This window comes from Manis javanica, chromosome 8, assembly GCF_040802235.1.
Source record: "Manis javanica isolate MJ-LG chromosome 8, MJ_LKY, whole genome shotgun sequence".
Lineage (NCBI taxonomy): Eukaryota > Metazoa > Chordata > Mammalia > Pholidota > Manidae > Manis > Manis javanica.
Window position 1 is genome coordinate 92625079 of NC_133163.1, and position 17573 is coordinate 92642651.

The 17573-nt window shown below is 41.5% G+C and overlaps 2 protein-coding genes across 7 annotated transcripts in view; one reads left to right on the forward strand and one right to left on the reverse strand.

The window, feature by feature from the left end:
• ZNF106 (zinc finger protein 106) overlaps positions 1 to 2339 on the reverse strand; it is an 83593-nt gene extending 81254 nt beyond the window's left edge. For all 6 annotated transcript variants that reach the window (XM_073211693.1, XM_073211697.1, XM_073211696.1 and 3 more), the window contains exon 1: positions 2190 to 2339. The gene's annotated coding sequence lies outside the window, so the exon portion shown is untranslated. The remainder of the gene's footprint in view (positions 1 to 2189) is intronic.
• Positions 2340 to 5087: 2748 nt separating this feature from the next.
• SNAP23 (synaptosome associated protein 23) overlaps positions 5088 to 17573 on the forward strand; it is a 33115-nt gene continuing 20629 nt past the window's right edge. Inside the window, exon 1 of the mRNA XM_037018769.2 lies at positions 5088 to 5203. The gene's annotated coding sequence lies outside the window, so the exon portion shown is untranslated. The remainder of the gene's footprint in view (positions 5204 to 17573) is intronic.

Consider the following 17573-nt stretch of genomic DNA (forward strand, 5'->3'; position numbering starts at 1 on the left):
TACAATAGTGTCTCTACTTTGAATGTTTAAAAGTTTCCATAATAAAAGATAAAATAAAAAAGCATATATATTATTCTTCTCACACTTCTGTTTACAGCTACCTCCACCTCCAGTCACTGTTACCAGTTTCTTAGATATTCTTCCAAAGATACTGTGGACATAAAAATGCACTTTTAAAAACCACAAATGACTGCAAACTGCACACCCTTTTTTGCACTCTTTTTTCCCCCACTTAATTTATCTTGGAGATCACTCAGTATTAGCATGTACAGGGCTGGCTCATTCTTTCTAAGAGATGCATAATTTATTTAACCAGTCCTCTACTGAAAAACACTTAGGAACTCTCATTTCTTGATAGTCTCTTTCAGATTAAAAATTAAAAAGGAGGAAAAAACCCAACTGACTTTAAGGTTTCAATTAGAGATTTAGCATGCTGAATGTGCGATTAGGTATTCTTAGGTAGCTTGTCTGCCCATATGCTTTTATTCACAAATTACTCCTAAACTTCCCATTAGGATATTCCAATTACAAAATACACAATATGTATACTTCTTGTGGAGCCATACTTGGTCCCAGAACCAAGTTGGCTAGCATCTACCACTAATCCTTGCCTTTGGACTACATGTGTTGTAACCTAGATGTACAATAATCACCATTCAGTTTTTCCTTTTTAAAATTCTTCCTTTTAATCAAAGCAATACGTTCTGAACTAACCTGATCACAATCTTTCAAACCCTCTACCTCCTTCCAAGTCATGTTTTTAAAATGAAGTATAGTTGACATACAGTATTACATTAGTTTCAGGTGTACAACATAGTGATTTGACAATTATAACATTATGAAATGCTCATCAGAGTAAGTTTAGTTACCATTTGTCATGATACAATGTTACTACAATACTACTGACTATATTCCCCATGCTGTACTTTTCATCCCACCAATTTATTTTATGATTGGAAGTCTGAAACTCTTAACCCCCTTCACCTGTTTTGCCCATTCTCCACCTCCACCAAATCATCTTAAAGTTCTCAACAAAAACCATCTAGTATTTTCAATTAAATACTCCTACCATTTTATAGACTCAATAGTTAACTCTAGAGACTACAGTCGTAATGTAGTTGCTTCTCAACATAAGTGCTTAGAATATCTAACTTGGCATAACAGGAAATGATGACTGGCATGGTATGTGAATTTCACTACATCCCCTAGCTAACTGTAGAGAATTACCATCAAACTCTCAGCAACCTCATCTGAAGTGTGCTCCAAAAGAAACCTTCCATTACAGTATCTTTTTTGTGACAGACCTGAGCGTATTTGGCACATTATGCAGTAGGTGCTAAACAAAACCTAGCTGAACTTTAGTATTTTCAAATGTTTCATTCACAACCGAACTTGAAAACAGGGTTTAAAATAAATTTTAAGATTTCCCATGGAGTTCAGAACAGCATTAGGCTTTTTTAAATATGTGCTCAAAAGTTACTCTGGATTGAGGAAATTCGACTTAAATCATAATGGTGGATAAAGCACTCATTTGCTAAGAGGAGAATTTCCTTTTAACTAGGATGGCAGTCCCAAATTGCTAGATGCCATCCAAGTCTCAAACTTCCCGAAGAAATGGTTTGACTCTCAAAGATAATTAAACTGAGCACACTGAAAGGGGAGTGGGGTGCAAAGCACTTCCTCTCCATAATTATGCATCAAGATTCGGACTAAATATTAAATTGACACATAGTAAACCCTCCATAATTAGTGGCTATATTAAGATGCCTCCCACGGGGAAAAACGACCCAAGGAGGAAAAAACAAACAGAACTGGTCAGTCTCAACAGGCCGAAAGGTGTCCCTGGCCTGTGACCCGTAGTCCTTTGGGTCTATAGGGTCCGTGCGGCACCTGGGGCCGAGGAGGTCAGCGGCCTCCCCTAAAGGTCAAAACTCTGCAGCCACGTTTCCTGCTGGGGCTGGGAGCAGAGCCGGAACGCCCCCGCGACAATCTGTACCCAGCACCCAGAAACGCCGCCTGCTCGTAAACCCGGGCCGGCTCTCGGAGAGGGGATTACCGAGTTGCCCCTGCGCCGCAGCCTGCAGGAAGAGACCCGGGCGCGTCTGCAGCCCCAAACCTCCCTAAGGGGCAGACCCCAGGACCGCCGGGCTCCGGTACGCCTTAACGCAGCCTGGCGCCTCGATACTCACACTCGCAGCCGACCCCTCTTACTCCATCAGGCCTCCGAGGCCCCGGCGAGGGGACTCCCCGACGGCCCCCCTCAGTTTTGGGTCCGGCGGCCCGCTCCGGACCCCCGCCCCGCCGGGCACTGCCGCCGCCAGCGCGCAGGCGCACACCGCCGCCGCCGTACTCACTTTTTTTCCTTTTTGCGGTCCGCCTTTCTCAATCTAGCTTTATTTGAACACACAAGAGTGAACAACGGACACAGGGGAAAGAGCCTTTTCTCAAAAATAATGGAAGATCAAAGGCAGGCTGGCTTGCAAAAGACTTACTCCACTGCACTGGGCGCTCCTGTGACCAGTCTCCCTGGTTCCTTTTTCATTCTCTCTGCTCTTTCTGGGCCTTCCTCCTGCTCCTCTTTTCCTAAGACCATGATTCCCTTTAGGCAGTAGCAACTGTTTCAACTAAATTTCCAACCACTCCTTCCTTGTAAAAATCACTTAAGTTTAGTGGAAGGTGCAAGAACTTTAGGGCAGATCTGAGTTCAAATCTTAGCCTAGCTACTAGTAATTTGTGATTTGGGAAAACTACAAGTTTCCTTGGAACCTCAGTTTCCTTAGAGTCAAAATTAGGGTAAATGGTTAGGTTATCTCTCAGGATGTTAGGATGAAATGACATAACATAGGTCACGTGCCTATTCATTAATGGTACTTTCACAGAGCAGACAATCCATCAATAACAATGATTATATTCTTATTAATACTTAATAGATTTATGTTTATTAAAAGTAGCCTGTATACCTTCCCTCAGGATCCTATTTTATTGACTAAAACTAATCAGATAAACCAAGTTACATTAAGGTTGATAATGGTGTGAAGTATAACTCCTCCTAAACTGTTGAACTTCGAACAATATCTATTTTAACAAGACCTCTACTGCCTTAAATCAAAGTAGGCACCTCCTTCTATTTGTGTGTAAATCCAGATTTGCTTCTAGAGGATTGAGGAATTGTTCCAATTCTGTATTTGTGACATCACAAGTCCCTGAAACACTCAAGATCTGGGGTAGGCTGCTCATTCTACTCTCCTTTAAAGGCATGCAGCAGAAGAACTGCTTTGCCCTATACGCTGAGGGCCAACATCCTAGAAGAAGCTTGTAGAAGACCAAGATAAGCTGTTGGTGAGCATCAGGCTAATCCTACATTAGGGTTTCTCAACCTTGGCATCAAATGACATTTTGGAGACAATTCTTGTCCTGTCCTGTGCATTAGCAGCATCTCTGCACACTAGATGTCTGCTGCACCCCTCCCCTTTACATTCTCCTCCCTATCTCAGCCCCTCAGTCACCTTGACAATCAATAGTCTCTACACATTGCCAAATGTCACCTGAAGAACAAAAAATGTCCCTGGTTGAGAACCATGGCATTATACCAGTGTTCATCCCAACCCTAAAGGAACTCAACAGTACATTGTCCCCACTCTTGCCCTAAGTAGTAGTTACTGCTTGAGAAATCCACACAGGAGGGCAGAAACTGCAGGAAGTTCATTTTCCCCAATCTTATACAGACCCTCAACACTGCTTACTAGTCCTACTACTTTTCTCTAGTTAACCTGCTCTATCACTTAATACAAAAATATTCTGAATCCTCCACTTCCCTTAAATCTCGCAACTCCTTTTCTATCAGCAGCTGACTTCACCTCCTACTTCATGAGAACTTCAAATTCTATTACTAAACAAACTTACAGACACATACTTCCTCTCATAATAATTGAAGAGTTATCCTCTTTCTTCCAAGACCATTTCACCCACTAGTGATTTGGATTGCCTCTACTCTTACCTTTTCAAGATCTTTACCCACTTACTATCTCTTCTCTTTATTCAACTGTTTTTTCTCAGTTGTATTTTCCCTATCATGCTAAGGTTTCTCCTAAATCAAACAAAAATCTGAAAAGCAGAAACCAAAGACTTTGACCCCTTATCCTCTTTCCCTCCTCTCCACCAAGGCCAAACTTTATAAAAGCATTCCACCATCTGTCCCCATTTCTGCATCTTCCCTCTCTCCAAACTACTTGAATCTTATCTTTCAACCCCATTCCATCACATAGCTTTCACTATCACCAATGACTTACTTCGGTGTTACTAAATTCAAAAGATACTTCTCAGGCTTCTCTTCCCTGACCCTTTAGACTGACTAGCCCTTCTTTGAAACACTCTTTTTAGAAAAATTTCCAGCACTGTCCTCTTAGAGGTGCCTGAAGAGTTCCGAGACCTGCTTAAAACCCTTCAATAGCTCTCAGTGGTGATTGCATAAAGTGCAGGCTTACTAGTCTAAAAATGTAAAACTTTCGAAGATTGCCATTGCGTACTATTTCAAGCTTATTCCCCCCTTCACCCGGAAATACACGACAAGCTCTAAGCCTCTACCGAGATGAACTACAAGGAATTTCCAGAAGGTGCTGTGTTCACCTCGGTATACGCCGTTCCCACAGTCTAGTTCTGGGATTACTCCTACTTCTCCTTCGTGATTAAAAACTCACCTCCTCCGAGAACCCTTCTGGGTGACCCTAAGAATAAAGCGCTTGTTCATTCTGCGCCAAGGGCGCCTCGGGACTTTCTATACGCCGTGCACTATAGCCTAACCATTATTTGTTTACATATCGCTCTCCCAGTCTAGACAGATCAAGACCCCGGAGGACAGGGAAGGGATTCTGTTCGTCTTCAAGGAAGGGATTCTATTCTTCTTCTTCTTAGGGTTCATCCGCCACAATGCCTGGCATAAAATCTGCCCTCGGTAAATGGCTATTGCTTGAACACTTTCCACCTTGCGGCGGGATTCGAATTGTCCGGTTAACGGGTGACTCCCCAAGCTCTCCGCCTGCGTGGCAGGGAGATTTAAACCCCCCACGCTGCGATTGGCTCTAGATGCAGGGGAAGTGCGCAGGCGCGAGGGTCTGGCGCGCGCAGGCGCGAGAAGGGCACAGCCGGGTCTGGTCTAAGTGTGTTCGAGCTGCAGCGGCTGGAGAAGAGTGGCCGGAATTGCTCGGTGAGTTCCCAGAAGTGGGGCGGAGGGAGCTGGCCCGGGTGAAGATTGGAATCATGTCCCAAGGAGAAAGAGGATATCGTAGCGGCTGAGAAGTTAGTTAGGTAGGGCTTTAAGGGGAGGAGGGGAGCTCTGGCCGGACTGGGCAACTCAGGCCAGCAGCGAGGGCGCCCGGGGCAGGAAGAACATCCCGGGGCCGGCGGAGGAAGGGTGGCGTTCGGTGGTTCTCTGACCCCTTCCTCGAAACCAAGTCGAGGTAAACTCGCACTCCCCAGCCCCAGCCCCCACCCACACAGTGGTGCTGTGCTAGGGATTAGTAGACTGTGTGGTGACCACAGTTGTCAGCTAACTCTCGGAGCTAGTTGTTTGAAGAAAGTCTCTGAGACGGTGGCGTTGGAGAGTCCGTGCTCTCTAGCAAAGTCCATTCTTCCCCACGGCTTTACTGCAGATGTGTGAAGAAAAGGATCGGTAAAAGAACGAATTTCACAACTCGGGGTTTGGAATAAGTTGGGAAGCGAAAGTACTGGAAAGTGCTGTTTCACATCGCCCTTTTTTTCGTCATTAGTCACCACAATGTTAGGAAACCGAAAGACATTAGAAGATTAGCAAAGGAATATCGTTTTGCCTTTTGCTATTGTCTCCTTCGAGCAGTGGGGTTGTCGGGGGCACTGGGAGAAGGAAGTTTGGATAGTGGCAGCTTCTAACAATGTTCCCTCGGCCTTGTGAAAATAATGTAGCTTCTGAGGAGCATATTTTTAAAGAATTGAAAGGGACATTACTTTATCTGCCCTTGTGCCCTTTAAGACTGGTTTCCAGATGTCCCAGTAAAATACTGCAGATACGGCCAGGTAGAAATGGTTTTGCTATGTTCTTACCTAGTCTGGAAAATACCACTTGAAATTGATGAGATATCATTAGCTAGATACATTGAGATCTTATCCTAAACTATTTCACAGTAAAATTTTAAAAATTCTGCCACCAGCAAAGTTGATGACTAAGACATCCATGGTCACTTGTCATTTGTTCCTTTAACAAGAAGTAGTGAGAAAGAACATACATAAATTCTAGGAGAAAGCTCTCTTCTCACATTACCATGCTCCTTTGAAAGTTAGTAAAATGGTCGTACAACTTAGCTTACAGCTTAAATATTGCTAAGAGTTTTAGTTTCAGAATAGTAATGTCTTATGGGGCCATTATTTTCTTAACAATATTCAACTCTTGCCCCTAAGTAGAATTTCTGTATGCATCTTAGTGTTTTTTTTACTCGAAATGAACTTAAGTATAGTAACAACCTCACTTCAACAGTCACATCTTTTCTAATCATTCGGAACACAACTTTGAACCAATAAGCAAACCAAAAAATAGGCCATATTGCTTATGGGAAAGCTGCCATACTTCACTTATCATGAACCATATCACCATGATAAATTTTGCCTTTTAGAAACTATCTGTGCATTATTTCATGTTTTGAATAGACTTTAACATTACCCTCTTTCAAAGTAATTGTAAAATCATGTATTTTATACCTTTTTCTAGTACACATTATAATATGTCACTATTATAAAACTATCGCTTAAAAACTGAAGGAGCAAAATGGCAGCAGACTCAGAGACTCCAAGAATGAACTAGTGGTTACTAAAGGGGAGGGGTGCGGGAGGGTGGTTGAAGAGGGAAAGAGAAGGGGATTGAGGGGGATTATATTTAGTACACATGGTGTGGGGGATCACGGGGAGAACAGTGTAGCACAAAGAAGGCACATATTGAATCTGTGGCATCTTGCTGTGCTGATGGACAGTGACTGCATTGGAGTATGGGTGGGGACTTGATAATATGGGTAAATGTAGTAACCACATTGTTTTTTCATGTGAAACCATCATAAGAGTGTATAGCAATCATACCTTAATAAAAAATTAAAAATAAATAAATAAAACTATTGCTTATATAATAGCTAAAATCATCTCTCTTTCTTGCCCTGCATTTTGGAAGGTACTGCTTCAGGCCTAATCTATTTTTAAAACAAGGTGAGGATTGAAATTCCAACACCCTAAGACCGATGAACTTCATTCAAAATTCTGTGAACCCTGTGATGACATTCATTATTGTGATGCAATTCTAGCACACTTATCTGGTTTCACCAGATGCAAGATTAGAATAGCAAAAGGAAGAACGGGATGTTTGCTCTTTGACATTTTTTGTGAAATCAGCTGCTTTTCCTTTTTTTGTCCTCTGAGCTAAGGCACTTTTTGTTCCTCCTGTGGTCCCTATGTCTTGAACATTCTGGAAAATTTTTAAAACTGTGTTTGTATTCTACAGTATGTATGTGTTAGTATGTCTAATATATATATGATGTTGTTTGCACCCAAGACTGTTGAACATTTATTCCAGTACCATATTTTGTTTCCACATCTGTAGAATGACAAAGGAGTCATGACAAATACTGTTCTTTTTTTTTTTTTGGTATAATTAATATACAATCACATGAGCAACATTGTGTTTACTAGATTCCCCCATTATCAAGTCCCCATCACATACCCCATTACAGTCACTGTCCATTAGCGTAGTAAGATGCTATAGAGTCACCACTTGTTTTCTCTGTGCTATACTGCCTTACCCGTGCCTTCCCCCACCCCCCACCCCCATTATGTGTGCTAATCGTAATGCCCCTTATTCCCCTTCTTCCTCCCTTCCTACCCACCCTCCCGAGTCCCTCTCCCTTTTGCAACTGTTAGTGCATTCTTGGGTTCTGTGAGTCTGCTGCTGTTTTGTTCCTTCAGTTTTTGATTGTTCTTATACTCCACAGGTGAGTGAAATCATTTGGTACTTGTCTTTCTCCTCCTGGCTTATTTCACTGAGCATAATACCCTCTAGCTCCATCCATGTTGTTGCAAATGGTAGGATTTGTTTTCTTCTTATGGCTGAATAATATTCCATTGTATATATGTACCACATCTTCTTTATCCATTCATCTACTGATGGACACTTAGGTTGCTTCCATTTCTTGGCTATTGTAAATAGTGCTGCAATAAACATGGGGGTGCATATGTCTTTTTGAAACTGGGATTCTGCATTCTTAGGATAAATTCCTAGGAGTGGAATTCCTGTATCAAATGGTATTTCTATTTTTAGTTATTTGAGGAACCTCCGTACTGCTTTCCACAATGGTTGAACTAATTTACATTCCTACCAGCAGTGTAGGAGGGTTCCCCTTTCTCCACATCCTCGCCAGCATTTGTTGTTTGTCTTTTCTCTGTTGGCCATCCTAACTGGTGTGAGTTGGTATCTCATTGTGGATTTAATTTGCATTTCCCTGATAATTAGCGATGCGGAGCATCTTTTCATGTGTCTGTTGGCCATCTGAATTTCTTCTTTGGAGAATTGTCTGTTCATATCCTCTGCCCATTTTTTAACAGGGTTATTTGCTTTTTGGGTGTTGAGGTGTGTGAGTTCTTTATATATTTTGGATGTTAACCCCTTGTCAGATATGTCATTTACAAATATTCTCCCAGACTGTAGGATGCCTTTTTGTTCTGCTGATGATGTCCTTTGCTGTACAGAAGCTTTTTAGCATAATGTAGTTCCCTTTGTTCATTGTTGATTTTGTTTCCCTTGCCTGAGGAGATGTGATCAGGAAAAGGTTGCATATGTTTATATTCAAGAGAATTTTGCCTTTGTTTTGTTCTAAGAATTTTATGGTTTCATGACTTACATTCAGGTCTTTGATCCATTTCAAGTTTCCTTTTGTGTCTGGGGTTAGACAATAATCCAGTTTCATTCTCTTGCATGTAGCTGTCCAGTTTTGCCAATACCAGTTGTTGAAGAGGCTGTCATTTCCCCATTGTATATCCATGGCTCCTTTATCATATATTAATTGACCATATATGCTTGGGTTTATATCTGGACTCCCTAGTCTGTTCCATTGGTCTATGGGTCTGTTCTTGTACCAGTACCAAATTGTCTTGATTGCTGTGGTTTTGTAGTAGAGCTTGAAGTCAGGGAGCATAATTTCCCCTGCTTTATTCTTCCTTCTCAGGATTGCTTTGGCTCTTCAGGGTCTTTTGTGGTTCCCCATGAATTTTAGAACTATTTCCTCTAGTTCGTTGAAGAATGCTGTTGTTATTTTGATAGGGATTGTACTGAATCTGTAGACTGCTTTAAGCAGGATGGCCATTTTGACAATATTAATTCTTCCTATCCATGAGCATACGATGTGTTTCCATTTATTGGTATCTTTTTTAATTTCTCTCATGAGCGTCTTGTAGTTTTCAAAGTATAGGTCTTTCACTTGCTTAGGTTTATTTCTAGGTATTTTATTCTTTTTGATGCAATTGTGAATGGAATTGTTTTCTTGATTTCTCTTTCTGCTAGTTCACATACTGTTCTTTTTTCGTCATGATGGGGAGGGGCTTGAAATCATGCATCTAGTGCCTCTGATAATTGGAGGAATTGGGTTGTGGAGCCAGGAAATAGCATGACTGTTTTTGTTATAAAATTGCTGGTGGAGTTCCATTTGCACTTATTTAAATTCACTGGCATTTTGTTTTGATGACAATTTAGGTTGCGTTGCTACTAAAATGTTTAAATCATTGATCCCTATATATTTTTTTAATCCTCTCATCTTGTTAATTTTTTTGAGTTCTGTAACTTGGATTTAAAGCTTGTTTTAAATTTAAACAAAGTTTTGACAATTGAGATTAGATAGCTCCTTGATGCTTATAAAATAAAACCCATACGTCTTGTTATAGTGTACAAAGCCCTTCACAACCTGTCTTCTGTCTTCCTTTTAAAGCCACCCTGCCCCATCTCTAGACAGACAGGCATACACACATCTTATATTCCTTCATGACTATGGAGACCTTGCATTGTTGTATTTCTTTGATAGTCTAAAATCATAATTTTTTAAAGAGTTGTTCATGGTTGGATTTTCATTCCAAAACCAGTGTCTCGAGATGTTTAATAATTGTTATGAAAAATTTAATAGCTTTATTGAGCACTACATACCAGCCAAGGTTCAGAATGCTTTGCATGAAAATTAACTCAATCTTTACAACATTTGAGGTAAGCATTATTCTTCTCATTTAATGAGGAAACGGAAGCAGAGACATTAAGTAAGCAATAGTCAGGATTTGAAATTACTATGTCTCCAAATATTAGGCACTTAACCATCTCACTGTATTGCTTTTTGTATAAACAAAAATGCCCTTTTAAAATCTACTTGGCAGGCAGTATTCCTTTCCAGGGACCTGAGGGCTTATGTTCTCTATCTGTGGCATCTGAACTCCTAGTATCAGAATATTTTGAGAGGGTAACCAGAAAACTTATAGGTGAACTTGGAATCAGAGCCAGAATACCTGGATGGTCAGGGTGAATATTTTTGTTCAGGCAGGGTGAAGACTTGCCAGTCATCCCTACCCCACCCACACTTGGTATCTTCCTGGCAGATGGCCACATTTTTATGTCTGCGAAACTGTGTGTGTCTCTTACCTGGAGCATGAATGCTGCATTCTCGAGCCTCTTTCTAACCTTGCGTATACAGCATTCCTTTTCTGTTTCCACAGTGTTTCTTTTAGACAGTTAGTATAATGGATCAGAATCACACCTAGATCTGTCTCCCCAGGATTAGGCCCTGGTCACTTAGTGTAGAATTGTGGAAATTACAGGGTTGAACAGGGCTTGAAAATCAGGTGTTAGACATCAGAATTAAGTTATAATAAGTGCTTCTGTAAAACTGAAGTGTAATTTTGGTCTTTCTGGTTCATGATTTTTATTGGTACTTTCTTACATAGCAGAACAATTTTTGTCTTGAATCATGTGCTTCAGTGCTCTTTGAAACCAAGATGTTTAATAGGTATTATTCAGTGGTACACTAACATTTGCATAGTTTTGGGGCTTCAATATAAGAATGGTTAAAGTTGTACCCCTAATAGGAGGGAGAAGGAAATTTGAGAGAGGAAGGAAAAGGAGGAAACTAACCTTAATATAAATAACACTCATCTCATTTACATGCCTTTAGGAAGAATTAAGTTTTTTACTCAGAGCCTAACCTAGAGCCTTTTGAGTATTGTGTGTAATGTTCTTCCCTCCTTCCTTCCTTCCTTTCTTCATGTCTGAACATTTTTAGCATTTTGTATTAAAAATGGAATCTAAGAGAAAAAAATATATTCCTAAAGAGAAACTAAGTTCTTTTATCCACTAAGTGATGGCCCATATCTGGATTCCTACTTTGTTCTCTGTAATCCTTTCTTCCGTTCTCCCCATTCATTTTCCATATTCATCTTTAGAGACTTCAAGAGCTGCTTAGGTGTATTGTACGCATACTTGTACTTCATTAGATGTCTAGAATGGCACCTAATTACTCATGGCATGAGATAACCAAGTGGGAGGTGAGTATGATTGTCAAGGCTACATCCTGCCTGAATAAAATATTTAGGGCAACCATCCAAGTATTTTGCTCTAATTCTAAGTAAGTTCACCTGGAAGTTCACCAGAATGTTTATCAAACATTCTGATACCAGATGTCAGGTACTCTAGATAGAGAAAAAGAACATAACAACATGAGCATAAATGCTCCATTCATTGATAATTGTCATTTTATGAGCCTTTACTCTGTGCCTGGGCACTGTGCTAAGCACTTTATGTACATTAACTAATTTTATTTCTCAAACAACCCTGGGAGATACAACTGTTATCCTAACAAATGATGAAACTGAGACTTGAATAGGGTAAGTAGACTGCCTGTGTATCAGAACTAGGATGAACTCAGGATCTATCTGACCTTAGTGTCTGCATTATTAACCGGTACATTATGCTTATTCAACACAATTTATTGAATTATATTAACTTACCTACAATTAGGAAGCTTAATCACAGGAGAATTAATAATAACTGAAATCATATTCAGGCCAACTAAGCTTGACAGTTATTCAGATTGTCTTAGCCTAGGCTAAGACTTCCATCCTGTAGAGAGAATTTATGTACAAAAAACAACTAGAAAACTGAAAACAGTGAAAAGGAAAACTATTTGGAGGCAGTGAAGAAGAGTGCTTTATTTTCCATTTCCTAACCACAGTGTATCATAAAATACACATTTCAGAAGAAACTAGGTGTGCAGGATTAGAGCATTTGACTGCAGAAGAAACTAGATGTGGATAAAGTGAAGGTTCCCGTGGCCAGGATTCTCACCTGGCCCTGGTTGGCTAGCTCACTATGATACGTGTGGGCAATGCATTGCTATTGACTCTATTATATAAAGAGCCCTGCCCAGTGCCCTGGGCAATACAGTGGCATGGCTGCAAGCCTGTGGGAGCACAGAGATGAGACTGGAGTGGTGGCAGCGCCAAGGACAGAGACTGAGACGGCTGTATGGGTAGAGAGGCCCTGAGGCAGAGACCAACTTGCTGCATGCAGACTCACTCTGAGTGGATGGGATTCTAGTGATTGACCTGCTGTGGATAAAATGAGAGTTCCTGTGGCCAGGATTCTCACCTGGCCCTGGTTGACTAGCTCACTGCACACCTGTGGGCAATACATGGCTGTTGATTCTATACAAAGAGCTCCGCCCAGTCTCTGGGCACGACACGGTGGCAGGGCTGCAAGGCTGCAGGAGAGCAGAGGCTGGAATGGTGGCAGCACCGAGGACAGAGGCCCAGAGGATGGCTGTGCGGACAGCAGGGCCCAGAGGCAGAGACTGGCTTGCTGCATACAGACTTGCTCTGAGTGAACAGGATTTTAGTGACTGACCTGCCACCTAGAAATAAAGTTGGGTATAACCCTTTCGCCCCAAGAATGTTTTGCTGTCATTTTCTTTGGTCACACTGAATCCATAGTGAACTTGCCTGGGGCTGAAACCCATTGGCAAGACACTGGTGTGATGGTGTTAGTAGGTGAATCCTTTGGGAGGTGCTTAAGCAATGAAGGTTGGTCCTCATGAAAGGGATTAGTGCCTGCGATGTGCTCTTTCATATACAACAACAATAATAGTATCATACACAGCAGTAATAGTAGTATAACTTCATTCTGGACCTAGTTCCAACATATATAAGTATGCAGGAGGGGAGTCTTTCCACACATAATACCAAGCAGTTTCCACAAAAAACACCAGCTGGATGTCCAAGAACTCAACTCAATTCTGACGGTGTCTGCCCAGACACAGCACCAGATTCCCAGGTTAAGGGCTCCATCCTACAAGACTGCCCTCCACCCCCCACTCTAGTTGCAAGCCCCAGCTGTTACCTGTGCTTCTGACCTACCAGCTATAGATTGGAGGTTCCCACGACCTGCCCCTTAGGTTCAATTAATTTGCTAGAGCAGCTCACAGAACTCAGGAAAACACTTAAGTTTACCAGTTTAATAAAGGACACCATAAAGGATACAAGTTAACAGCCAGATGAAGAGATACATAGGGCAAAGTCCCAAATAAAGGAGCTTCTGTCCTCCTGGGGCATGGGGCCTGGCTTTGTGGCAGGTGGAGGTGAAGTTCTGGTCCCCCAAGTGTTGAAGCTAGTTCTCCGTGAGAAGCAGGATCCAAGAAAGCAATGAACCCTTCTCAGGGGTTTTTATGAGGGTTTCATTGCATAGTCGTGATTGGCTAAATTATTGGCCATTGGTTGATTCAGCCTCCTACCCCTGCCCTTGGATGAGGTCCAAAAGTGTCATTCACACGAGAAAACACTCATTTCACCTTTAAGACTGCTGTGTTTTCAGAAACTGTATGAAGACCAATATGACCAAATAGGTATTTCTTATGACTCATTATATCTCAGTGCCTTATAAAAAAGGCTTCCTGAGAGCTCCCTAGCACCTTGCACCATGTGAGGACACAGCGAGAAGCACTAGCTTTGAACAAGAAAGAAGGCCTTCATGAGAGGATGACCAAGGCTGGTACCTTGATCTCAGATTTTCAGCCTCCAGAACTGTGAGAAGTAGATTTGAGTTGTTTATAAGCTACCCAGTCTGTGGTATTTTGTTATAGCAGCCTGAACAGACTAAGATGGTGTTGTAAGGATTAAATGAATGAGAATGTGTGTGTGTTCATATACATATGTTTATTTCTTAGCAGAGTATCTTCCATGTGTAGTGCTTTGTATTAACTCTTGTAGTTATCACTGTGGTTACTTTCAACCAGCTTCCCACTATCTAGACTTTGAAAATGGTGAGTAAAGACTATTAAAAAGTTAGCTGCTTTTTTAAAAAAACCCTATTGGATGTTTTAATTTTTTTGTAATAAAAAGTTAAGAAAGGACAGAGGAGGAGCCAAGATGGCGGTGTGAGTAGGGCAGGGGAAATCTCCTCCCAAAACTATATATTTCTGAAAATACAACAAATGCAACTATTCCTAAAAGAGAGACCAGAAGATACAGCACAACAGCCAGGCTACATCTACATCTGCAAGAACTCAGCACCTCATGAAGGGGGTAAGATGCAAGCCACAGCCCGGCGGGACCCGAGTGCACCCCACACCCCAGCTCCCTGGTGGGAGGAGAGGAGTGGGAGCGGGGAGGGAGAGGGAGCCCAGGACTGCTAAATACCCAGCCCTAGTCATCCGCACCGGAAGCACAGACACATAGTGTGTGGTGTGCTGGATATTAGGGAAATGGAACAGTAAAACCTGCGAGCAGGTCCCTGCAGCTGGCGCCCCTGGGACAAAAGAAAAGCGACTACCTTTTGAAAGTCTTAAAGGGACAGGGGCCTCACAGCTGGACAGAAGTGTCCCAGCACAGTCAGGCCAGCAGCTGAGAATCACGGGGAACTCTGGGCACCCTAACCCCCTGGGTGACAGTGCAGCTCTGAAGCCCCTCACAGTGATAAGCAGCCTCCCACTTCATTCCCCCTCTGGCATAGCCCCGCAATAGTCGGGGAGCAGCCATGCAGAGCCTCCTCCGCAGCTGCCCAGACCGGACTCAGAGGCCCCGTCGGCACAAAGCTGCCCAGCACAAGCTGCTAGGGGTTGCCATTCTCGCAGGAGAGGAAGGAGACCAAGCAAGAAGGGACTTTGTTCTCCCAGGTGAAACACGTGCCAACTCCCCATGACTACCTCTATCGCCATGAAAAGGCAGAAGAATTTGATTCAGACGAAAATAACACAGGCAACCCCCAAGAAGGAGCCTGGGGAAATAGATTTAACCAATCTTTCTGAAAATGAATTCAAAATAAAGGTCATAACTATGTAGATGGAGCTGCAGAGAAATATGCAAGGGCTAACGAATAAAGTTGGGAGGGAGAATACAGAAATAAAACAATGTCTGGAACGACTTAAGAGCAGAATGGATGAGATGCAAGAGGCCATTAATGGAATACAAATCAGAGAACAGGAACACAGAGAAGCTGAGGCAGAGAGAGATAAAAGGATCTCCAGGAATGAAAGAATATGAAGACAACTGTGTGACTAATACAGATGGAACAATATCCGCATTATAGGGGTACCAGAAGAAGAATAGAGAGAAAAAGGAATAGAAAGTGTATTTGAAGAAGTAATTGCTGAAAACTTCCCCAAACTGGGGGAGGAAACAGTCTCTCAGACCATGGAGGCCCACAGAACTCCCAACACAAGGGACCCAAGGACAACAGCAAGACACATAATACTTAAAATGGCAAAGATCAAGGACAAGGACAGAGTATTAAAGGCAGCCAGAGAGAGAAAAAAGGTCACCTACAAAGGAAAACCCATCAGGCTATCATCAGACTTATCAACAAAAACCTTACAGGCCAGAAGAGAATGGCATGACATATTTAATGCAGTGAAACAGAAGGGCCTTGAACCAAGGATACTGTATCCAGCATGATTATCATTTAAATATGAAGGAGGGATTAAACAATTCCCAGACAAGCAAAAGTTGAGGGAATTTGCCTCCCACAAACCACCTCTACAGGGTATCTTAGAGGGACTGCTCTAGATGGAAGCACTCCTAAGTCTAAATAGATGTCACCAGAGAAAATAAAATCACAGCAAAGAAAGCAGACCAACCAAATACTAACTAAAGGCAAAAAATAAAATGAACTACTCACAAAAGCAGTAAAAGGAAACACAAAAGAGCACAGAATAAAACACCTAACATATAAAGAATAGAGGAGGAGGAATAAGAAGGGAGAGAATTAAAGAAACATCAGACTGTGTTTATAATAGCTTAATAAGCGAGTTAAGTTAGACAATTAGGTAGTAAAGAAGCTAAACTTGAACCTTTGGTAGCCTTGAATCTAAAGCCTGCAATGGCAATAAGTACATATCTTTCAATAATCACCCTAAATGTAAATGGACTGAATGCACCAATCAAAAGACACAGAGTACTAGAATGGATTAAAAAGCAAGACCCATCTATATGCTGCTTACAAGACATGCACCTAAAACCCCAAGACATACGCAAACTAAAAGTCAAGGGATGGAAAAAGATATTTCATGCAAACAACAGGGAGAAAAAAAGCAGGTGTTGCAGTACTAGTATCAGACAAAACGGACTTCAAAACAAAGAAAGTAAGAAGAGATGAAGGACAGTACATATTGATAAAGGAGTCAGTTCAACAAGAGGATATAACCATTATAAATATATATGCACCCAATACAGGAGCACCAACATGTGTGAAACAAATACTAAGAGAATTAAAGGAGGTAATAGAATGCAATGAATTCATTCTAGGAGACTTCAACACACCACTCACTCCAAAGGACAGATCCACCAGACAGAAAATAAGTAAGGACACACAGGCACTGAACAACACACTAGAACAGATGCACCTAATAGACATCTACAGAACTCTACATCCAAAAGCAACAGGATACACATTCTTCTCAAGTGCGCATGAAACATTTTCCAGAATAGACCACATAGTAGGCCACAAAAAGAGCCTCAGTAAATTCAAAATGATTGAAATTCTACCAACCAACTTCTTGGACCACAAAGGTATAAAACTAGAAATAAATTGTACAAAGAAAGCAAAAAGGCTCACAAACACATGGAGGCTTAACAACATGCTCCTAAATAATCAATGGATCAATGAACAAATCAACATAGAGATCAAGCAATATATGAAAACAAATGACAACAACAACACAAAGCCCCAACTTCTGTGGGATGCAGCAAAAGCAGTCTTAAGAGGAAAGTATATAGCAATCTAGGCATATTTAAAGAAGGAAGAACAATCCCAAATGAATAGTCTAACATCACAATTATCAAAATTGGAAAAAGAAGAACAAATGAGGCCTAAGGTAAGCAGATGGAGGGACGTAATAAAGATCAGAGAAGAAATAAATAAAATTGAGAAGAATAAAACAATAGCAAAAATCAATGAAACCAAGAGCTGGTTCTTTGAGAAAATAAACAGAATAGATAAGCCTCTAGCCAGACTTATTAAGAGAAAAAGAGAGTCAACACACATCAACAGA